Raw genomic sequence first — 8,785 nt, 5'->3', positions numbered from 1 at the left:
AAAACAGAGCAAAGTTCTCACCACATAGCTAATAAATTAGCACCTCTGGAGGGTAGGATCTACCCAATCTGTTTTTGCAATTATAACATGGCCAGCCCAACTTGTTAATGGACCAGCATTCAGAAATATTAAAGAGATAGATTTTAAATAGAGTTTTCCAGTTTAACCAAATCTAGACTCTAGCCAGAAACAACATACTAGAACACTGTTGTTTAGGAAAAAAACACTTTAAATACCAGTAATACCCTGCAAGGACAGAATATTCCATAGTTCACCTCGTACTTTCCTGTGTATGAGTCAAGTGAGACATGTACTCATTTTATAGGCAAGGTATTCCAGCTACTAACTGACTGAGCAGTTATCGCACCTGGTTCCAATTCCTGGCCCAGTTCTCTCTGTACTATATCAGAAGCCCCTCAAAAGCAGAGAGCCTCAGATCAAAGCCAGCAATGTCAGGCAGAACAGGATTAAGCATCTTCACATATAAAGAATGACCAAATAAGTCAAAGTTTCCCCAAGTCATAGAATCCCTGTTACACATACATGTTCGATTAGGGACATTGCTTAATTAGTCCTTAAAGAAGAAAGACTTTGCCAAGATCAGTGCAAGACATTGGCAGATTTGCTTTAGAGACCCGGGAGTAAATTCAGATCACAAAGACAATCAGACATTGAATAAGACATACCATTATCAGTTGTCACCCAGAACATCACGCCTTGTCCAATGGTAAAGAGGGTAAGGTCCTCAATGCCTCTGCGGTCTACTCTGTACCCAGAGCCATCTTGTTGAATACTCTCTATGAGGCCTCGCCCTGGAGAGAAAGACTCAGTTAATCTCACTTAGCCCACCCAGCTCTACTCCATCCTGCAGCTCTTTGCGTCTTGTCTTGCCTCCCACCAGGAGGACACTGTCTTCTCTGCATTTTCTGAAGGACAGTTCTTCATTTACTCTACTCTAACAGTGATACACCAAAGATTGGCTCATGCACATTGGTTAAGTTCTCGATTTTATGCCTTCACAAAGGGACAACTGCATGACTCTGTGGGCTTATATCCTACTCAGAATGGGGTTTGTCTGGAAGGTGGTGCAGAATATGTAAACTCAGGCCTAAAACTGTTTGGAGTCATGGCTGAAGAGCAGAAAGCAGAACATCACTCTTTCTCTCTGGCCGAAGTCCTTCAGTCAGGGTGTTAGGGTGTGTTATAATTGCTTACCAGTATCAGCCCAGTAAACTCGGGTTCCCGAATCCGACAAGGTCAGGCCCGCAGGGACCTGGGATTTCTGCCACAGCACCTTCCTCCTGCGGCCATCCATGGAGGCACATTCAATGCTGGACCCGCGCCCGCCATCATCCTGGGCACCCAGGTCTGCAAAGCACATGACTGCTGAGGGCAGGTGGAGCACAACCGAGGCTGGCCGGTAGAGATTTTCACTGACCAGCACAGTGGGATACTGGCCTTTTGAGGAAGCTACATTGATGTGAGGATTCTCACTGTCAATCCAATATATGTTTCCACTCAACCAGTCCACAGCAAGGTCGGTGACTGTTCCCTCCACCGTTAGGATTTTCTTCCAAGAGAGTTTTCCAGTTTCTTTGAGCCTCAGTAGCCTGATATCACCATTATCCAACTCTGAAAGGTAGAGAGCCTTTTCCTGGACTATGTAATCCAGGGATGCAAGCTGGTTCACATTGGTAAAGGGAAGTATCCTATGTTCTGGTAAAGTTGGTTGTCCTAGTAAAGCTTCTAGATTTTTCAGATAAATCTATGGGAAAAAAATTAGGTGGATGGCACCAGCTGAATCTAGTGTAATTCTCCATCTTGATTTTGCAATAATGTCACAATATTGAGAATCTAGGGAAATCTGAACTTATCATCTAAAAACAGATAGTCATTATTTCTCTCCCTTCCTTGGAGCTTTAAGCACTTAAATGTCCTTCAATCCATGTGTTTCAAAGATCGACCCCTTTGTTAAATGCCCTCCCCTTTATTTGGTAAATGTTTGAGCTATAGTTGACATACAACATTTGTCTAAGTTTACCAGGATTGTCTAGTTTACTAAGTTTTTCGAAGGTGTACAATGTGTTGCTTGGATACACTTGTATATGAAAGGCCCTCCCCTTTAAATGAGACTCTACTATTGATATCTTACTGAAACCGAAGTCAACCCTCCATCCCAACATTTGTCATTTTAAAGTGACCAAGTTGTAAATGTGGTAGAAGTTATTAGAAATAACTTATTTGTTGGTATCTCCTTTGACTTAAGAAAAGTTCCCTCATAACTTGTACTTCCCCCTCACCAGGCTAAAACCCAGCAGAGCTGCTGGGACTAGAATTACTCTACATCATCAGCAAGATGCCTGGACAACTATGCCAGACATACCACACTCTCAGAACCCTACCCTGTGCGCTGGCGTACTAGTTCTTAAGGAGTGTCCGCATTTCATAGCCACTTCATTTTTGGTCGTGATAGCTCCCAGGACACAGTGAATACTAAAATTTAAGTTGTATGTGCAGAATATTCCAAGGGAAAGTGGGGCTGGCTGGCTTGGTCAGTAGAACATGCGACTCTTGATCTTGGGGTCGTGAGTTTGAACCCCACATTGGCTGTAGAGATTACTTAAAAAATAAAAAAAAAATTTAAAAAAGAATATTCCAAGGACCAGGACCCCTACTATTATAACTGTTGCCTGAAGAATTCGAATTAGTCAGTCCGAAACAGACTGCGGCCCAGGCACAGACATGTGAGTGAGGCTGCAGACCAGTACCTGCATGATAGCTGTGGGCAACGCGAGGAACAGAAATGCAGAATCCTCGAGCGGAACGCGGGTGGTGACGTCGTCCGTGAGCAGGAGGCCAACTGGGCAACGACAGCTTGCCTTGGATCGCGGGCTCAGAAGGCACAAGTGAGAACAGTGGGCGTCCAGACAGGGATTAGGAGCCTTGGGCTGGAGTACTTCGTGCATTATCTGCAAGAGAGTAGCTGGGTGTCACCGGGCCTTGTTGAATCCTCACAAACAGCAAGTGAATAACCCTTGCTTTTTAATCACGACACAAGGAGGTCACTACTTGGGAAGGTCATACTGGTAGCCTTTTCAGGGAGAATTAGGGGAATTTTTTTTTAAAGATTTTATTTATTTATTTGACAGAGAGAGACACAGCGAGAGAGGGAAAACAAGCAGGGGGAGTGGGAGAGGGAGAAGCAGGCTTCCCGCCGAGAATGGAGCCCGATGTGGGGCTCGATCCCAACACCCTGGGATCATGACCTGAGCCGAAGGCAGACGCTTAAGGGCTGACACTTAAGGGTGCCCCTGGGGGAATATTTCTGAAGAGTACACTGGAGACCTTGAGTCCATGAGGCTGCTGGGAACGCTTGATGAGAACAGCCCTGTTCTTGCCTGTTGTCTTCTTCACGCGCTGTACTGTTCTCGTCTTCATCTCAGACCAGAAGACTTCATCTTCAAACACAGCGACCGAAAAGGGGCTCCTGATTTGTGTTAGCTGCAACATCTAAAATGGGGATGATGAGGTTTCTGGGAGGAGTTTTATACAAGGCATAAGACATCTCACACAGCCTGATACCAAGGAATACTTACGCTAACACCAGTACCATCCAGATTAGCAGAGCCAATACAGTGAAATTTGTCATCAGACCAGAATATCTTCCAGCTCAACCGGTCGAGAGCTATGCTGGTTGGCAAGCCAAGACCTTGACTGATGAGGACTTTCCTGCCACTACCGTCCATCCCTGCTTGTTCTATTTGAGGTTCTCCTCCGATTTCAGACCAGTACATTAACCTGTGTGGACAAAAGTCAGCTGTAGAGTATTACTTCACAGACAATATCGATTCATTCCTTGAAACACTGATTTCTAGCCCAATTATATTTTCCTCAAAATTGGTCTGTGCCATAAGTGAAATTGTGAAGTAAAAGAGTTTCCCTGGAAATCTTAGGGCGCACATTCGTCATCATGTGGGGATAAAATATCACGACGGTTATAAGCAGCCAAGGAACATAGTAGTTCCTGGACCTGGAAAATAGGGAACCTGCCTATTTCTCCTGGGCCGGAGAGCAGGCTGGTTCTATGGGAAGAGGTATACCTCGGACTTCACTGGTCACAGTCAAGGCCAATAGACGCCTCAGTAACTACTGCCAGTTTCCTGAGGACCATGGTAACAGATTCCTGGTAGAAGGTATTGAAAAGGGGAGAAAGCAGATAGAGGGTACCCAGTCCGGATAACCGTTCAGTCCTAAGTTTTGCTCCATCTTGCTCTTACATTCAGTACACGCATGGCCACCACAATGACGGCTGGGCTCTGACAGTTAGGATATGTTGTTTCTAAGTTCCTGGACTTTTCCAGAGAGAAAGGACTCTGGATGGAAGAACCTTGATTCAACCTCACACACAATTATTTTCCAACTATTTTCCCCACTACTACCAAGCCCATTAATGTAAATTAAACACTATTCTTGGGTGCCTGGGTGGCTCATTTGGTTAGGCATCCGACTCTTGATTTCAGCTCAGGTCATCATCCCCGGGTCCTGGGATCGAGCCCCACGTTGGGCTCTGCACTCTGTGGGGAGCCTGCTTGAGGATTCTCTCTCTGCCCTTTTGCTCCCCCGCTTGCCCTTTCTCTCTCTCTCCCTCTCGCAAATAAATAAATAAATCTTTAAAAAAAAAAAACAAAAACACCATCCCTAATTCCATTCTTTTTCCTCCTGCCATTTAAAGCCATAAAAAAAAATATACCTCTGAAGGGAGAATTATGTTCACAGAAGAAAGTTTAGGTGAGCCACCAAGTGTGAACACCTATACCTCACTTCACTGAAATAAAGAACTTTTATCAGAAGCTTTTAAGATTACTATACGTATGGTTGACCCACATCACCATAAGATTTAAAGTCAAATCAGATAGGTTTTTTAGTCCTTCTGTGTTGAGTGAAGAGCACCAAAGTAGAACTAAAGAGGAATAATGCAATTGAACGACTTGACTGGCGTTCTGAACCCTGGACTCACCCATTTAGCGGATCTAAAGCCAAAGACCGTGGCTGAGCCAAGTCATCACCCAGGACAATCGTGTGCTCGCATCTTCCTCTCCACACAGCCGTCAGCTGAATGGCTGAAATCTGGCCTGCTGCCCCATCCACCCAGTAGAGGTTCCTCCCAATCCAGTTGACCGCCACACAGTCTGACTTCATCCCTGAAGAGAGAGCGGAAACCATGCCGCACGTGAATCCAGGCTGAGTCACGGCTTCTACTAGGTTTCAGATCGTAGGCATCAGACTCGAAAACCATGTTAAGTCATCCTACAACTGGTGCACGCGTCTCCATCAGAGCAATTTCTATTTGCAGAGGAGGATGACCATTAGAAATAGAGGCCACTGGCTGACTCGCATGGTCTACTGAGGCGACAATGCAGCTTTCCATCTCTAGCCCACTAGCAGGCCTCAGTCCATTTTAGTGGAGAAGATTTCACTGAATCAACATTTAGACTGTTAACGACCATTTCATTCTGCGTGTTATATGTAATTCGTAAGGGCAGGATGAAGCCCGCATGGGACATACCCTTCACCACGGTCCCTTTCCTCTTTGTGTCCATACTAATCCACTTAATGCTTTCAGCACCGGGATCCATCCAGAAGACCTTCTGCCCCACTAAGTCATAGTCAATGGAGAAGATCATCACGTTCTTGTCCACAGTCGTCAGAATGTCCTCCTTCAAGCTCCTCAAGCCATAGAGGAGGAAGTTGAACTGAATTACCACCAGGGTTTGGTACCTGCCGGATAAGAACTGCATTCAGCGTGTGGCCTTACGGAGCCTGAATGCTGAGCTCAGCCCTGGCAAGGAACCGGAGAGCAAAGCAGACTTTGCCTTCTCGCTGCCAGGGCTGGGGGTAGCCCGGTAGTTCTCCCCTCGATGTGCTGCTTCTGCTAATACCCACCGTTTAAAAACACTTAGAATAAAGGCATGATTAGCATAAACTAGAAAAAAAGACGTTTCTAACTAAGTATTTAAGCTCAGGTGGGCAGGAAAGAAGGGCTTGTCAAGACTTTTGACACTTATTCTAACTTGAGGTAAGGCTGACCTGTGGTTAGAGGGGCCTGAGCCATGGTTCTGTCATCACGACGGCTTATCTGTAGACACCTTCCTAGATCTAATTCCATCTGAAATACTGCATTTAAAAAGGGGATCTGGAGAATGTTCTAGGCTTGCTTGGCAGGCACAAGCAGGCAGGAGCGTTTAAGACTTGAGAAAGAAGGTCTGCGTTTGTATTCCTGGAGAGTCAGGACTTGGAAGTTCCTGACCCAGGGCTCAGGAGACATCAGGGTTCTGGCTTACCTGTTGCTTTACAGGTGTGGCCATCGGGCTCCAGTGAGTAGCCAGGGTGACAGGTGCAGCGGTAGGAGCCCTGGGTGTTGACACAGGTCTGACTGCAAGGCTGACCACCCGGCTTCTGGCACTCGTCCACATCCTTGCAGACCCGGCTACTGCTCCCCAGCTCGAAGCCTTGCTCACAAGCACATACCTGAAGAGATTTCAAGAACATTGAGACTTCCTGAAGACACTGACACATAACCTTGATGAAAACGCCTGACTTTGCTATTAAAAGCACATGGCGATGTACTTGATTTCAGCAGCTCGAAATGAAAAGTTCTGAAAACCAACTTTGCTTTAAATTGTCATTCTCTCAGTCTTATCAATGGCACTGCACACCTCACACCCTTGCTACCATGGTGGGTCCTGAGTTAACTAACGTAGAGGTCCAAGTTCAGCCCAGGACACCTAGAATCCCAGCAGAACCGGTAAGAGGCATGGAGACTGAACTGAACGGGCTGCCTGCCAATGGAGAGGTTACCATGATCAGACATCAGAACACTGTTTTCTTCTAGTTGCCCATCAGAGTCAAGGTCATGATGTTCAGCCAGCTGATAATGTTAGACCAGAACATGGGCAGTCCTCGATTTAAGGGCAGGTCACATTCCAAATACACATATGGAAGACAAGTCCATAAAAATGTCAGGCTTAGTCCCAAGTGTCACCCCAAGCTCACACAGCAGAGTTTCTGGAGGCTGGGTGGTCAAGTTCTAGGAGACACGACACAGGGGAGGAACCTGACAGGACTCAGCAGGAGCCAGGAGGGGCTCAGCGGACACGAGAGGACAGGTCAGGACAGCTCAGCCACGTAAGACTGAGGGTTTCATGAGCAGTCAGGACCGACCGACGAGCTTCCCCCCATCACTAGACTCAGTTTACGGCTGCCGGCGAGCAGTAGCGGCATGAACTCACGGGCCCGCGCGGGGACCGGTAGCAGGTGTGGGAACACCGCGCCCAGGTGCATGCTGACGACAGGCACATCCCACCTTCATCGGAGCCGTCCGCACAGTCCTCCTTCCCGTCACACAGCAGGCGGAGGTCGCGGCAGCCGAGGGAGCGGCACTGGAACTCAGAGCTCAGGCACTTCTCGGTGCGGCCTCGAGAGGATGATGCTCTACTGTTACATCGTCTGCTCCCTGCCGCCCCGAGCATCCCTTCCACGGCAAGGCTGTGCGATCAAGACACCCCCGTCCTGTCAGGGCCGGGAGCACCTGCTGGCTGAGCTGGCTTCTCGCGCCAGGAGGAAACAAGCAGTCGGTGCCCCTGGGAGCCCCGTCCCGCAGGGGGGGCCCCACACTGACACCCAGCCTCGTCGCTGCCGTCCTCACAACCTCTCTGCCCGTCACAGCGCCACACGTCAGGCACGCATTGGTCTCCGCCGGCACAGGACCACTGCCTGGAGCCACAGCGAAGCTTCTTGGGTTCACAGTCCTGAGGGGACAGTGACTCGGTCAGCAACACTGGCACTCAGAGCCCAGGATGGGGTTCTTGGAGGGAGAAAGAGCCTGGCTTACAAGACAATGCTCGAGTCCCTTTTGCAAGGAGGCCAGAGAAGCCCCAAGAATCAGAAAAACATTTTCAGCAGGTATTTAAGTGAAGAGGTCTAGGTAAAGCGAACCTGGCCATGAAGAGAAAAGAAAGGTCTTATTTTGTCAAATCGGGGCATCTTCATGTAAGAAATCTAAGAATAAGGGCACCTGGGTGGCTCAGTGGGTTAAGCCTCTGCCTTCAGCTCAGGTCATGATCCTAGGGTCCTGGGATCAAGCCCTGAATTGGGCTCTCTGCTCAGCAGGGAGCCTGCTTCCCCCTCCCTCTGCCTGCCTCTCTGCCTACTTGTGATCTCTCTTGCTCTCTGTCAAATAAATAAACAAAATCTTAAAAAAAAAAAAAGAAAGAAAGAAAGAAAGAAAAGAAAAGAAAAGAAAAAAGAAAAGAAATCTAGGAATAAAAATGATAAGAATGTGCTCTAGAAACTTTTCTTTAGAATTCCTTTGCCATTTGGGGTCAGCTGGGTGGCTCAGCTGGTGAAGCGTCTCCCTTCAGCTCAGATCATGATCTCAGGGTCCTGGGATCAAGTCCCGCTTCACGCTCCCTGCTCAGTGGCAAGTGTGCTTCTCCCTCTGCCTCTCCCTTTTCCCCTGCTCTCGCTCTCAAATAAATAAATAAAATCTTTAAGAAAAAAAAAGAAGAATTCCTTTGCCATTTCCAAAACCACCCCTACCCCATTGACATTCCAGCCTCCCTTGTACCTCCCCTGACGTGGACACTGTGCTTTGGGGCAGCATGTGCTAGAGGAGGGGAGGGGACATCTGTGCCCCTGCTAACAGCCCTGAACCTTTACAGGCATTCTCACCCCCTCAGGCACCATGAGGCCTATCTCCTACCCATTTGACAGACAAGGAAGTAGA

At 47.8% G+C, this 8,785-nt stretch overlaps 1 long non-coding RNA gene across 1 annotated transcript; it reads right to left on the bottom strand.

The window, feature by feature from the left end:
- Window positions 1–3,486: 3,486 nt before the first annotated feature.
- LOC111144389 lies at window positions 3,487–5,102 on the bottom strand. Its single transcript, XR_002640391.1, has 3 exons — window positions 5,018–5,102; window positions 3,597–3,798; window positions 3,487–3,510 (listed from the first exon to the last, which is right to left on the bottom strand). It is a non-coding gene; the product is annotated as an uncharacterized LOC111144389 (long non-coding RNA).
- Window positions 5,103–8,785: the final 3,683 nt, after the last annotated feature.

This window comes from Enhydra lutris, unplaced genomic scaffold, assembly GCF_002288905.1.
Source record: "Enhydra lutris kenyoni isolate GAN:26980312 unplaced genomic scaffold, ASM228890v2 scaffoldscaffold11, whole genome shotgun sequence".
Classification (NCBI taxonomy): Eukaryota; Metazoa; Chordata; class Mammalia; order Carnivora; family Mustelidae; genus Enhydra; species Enhydra lutris.
This window is presented reverse-complemented; position numbering and strand designations above follow the sequence as displayed.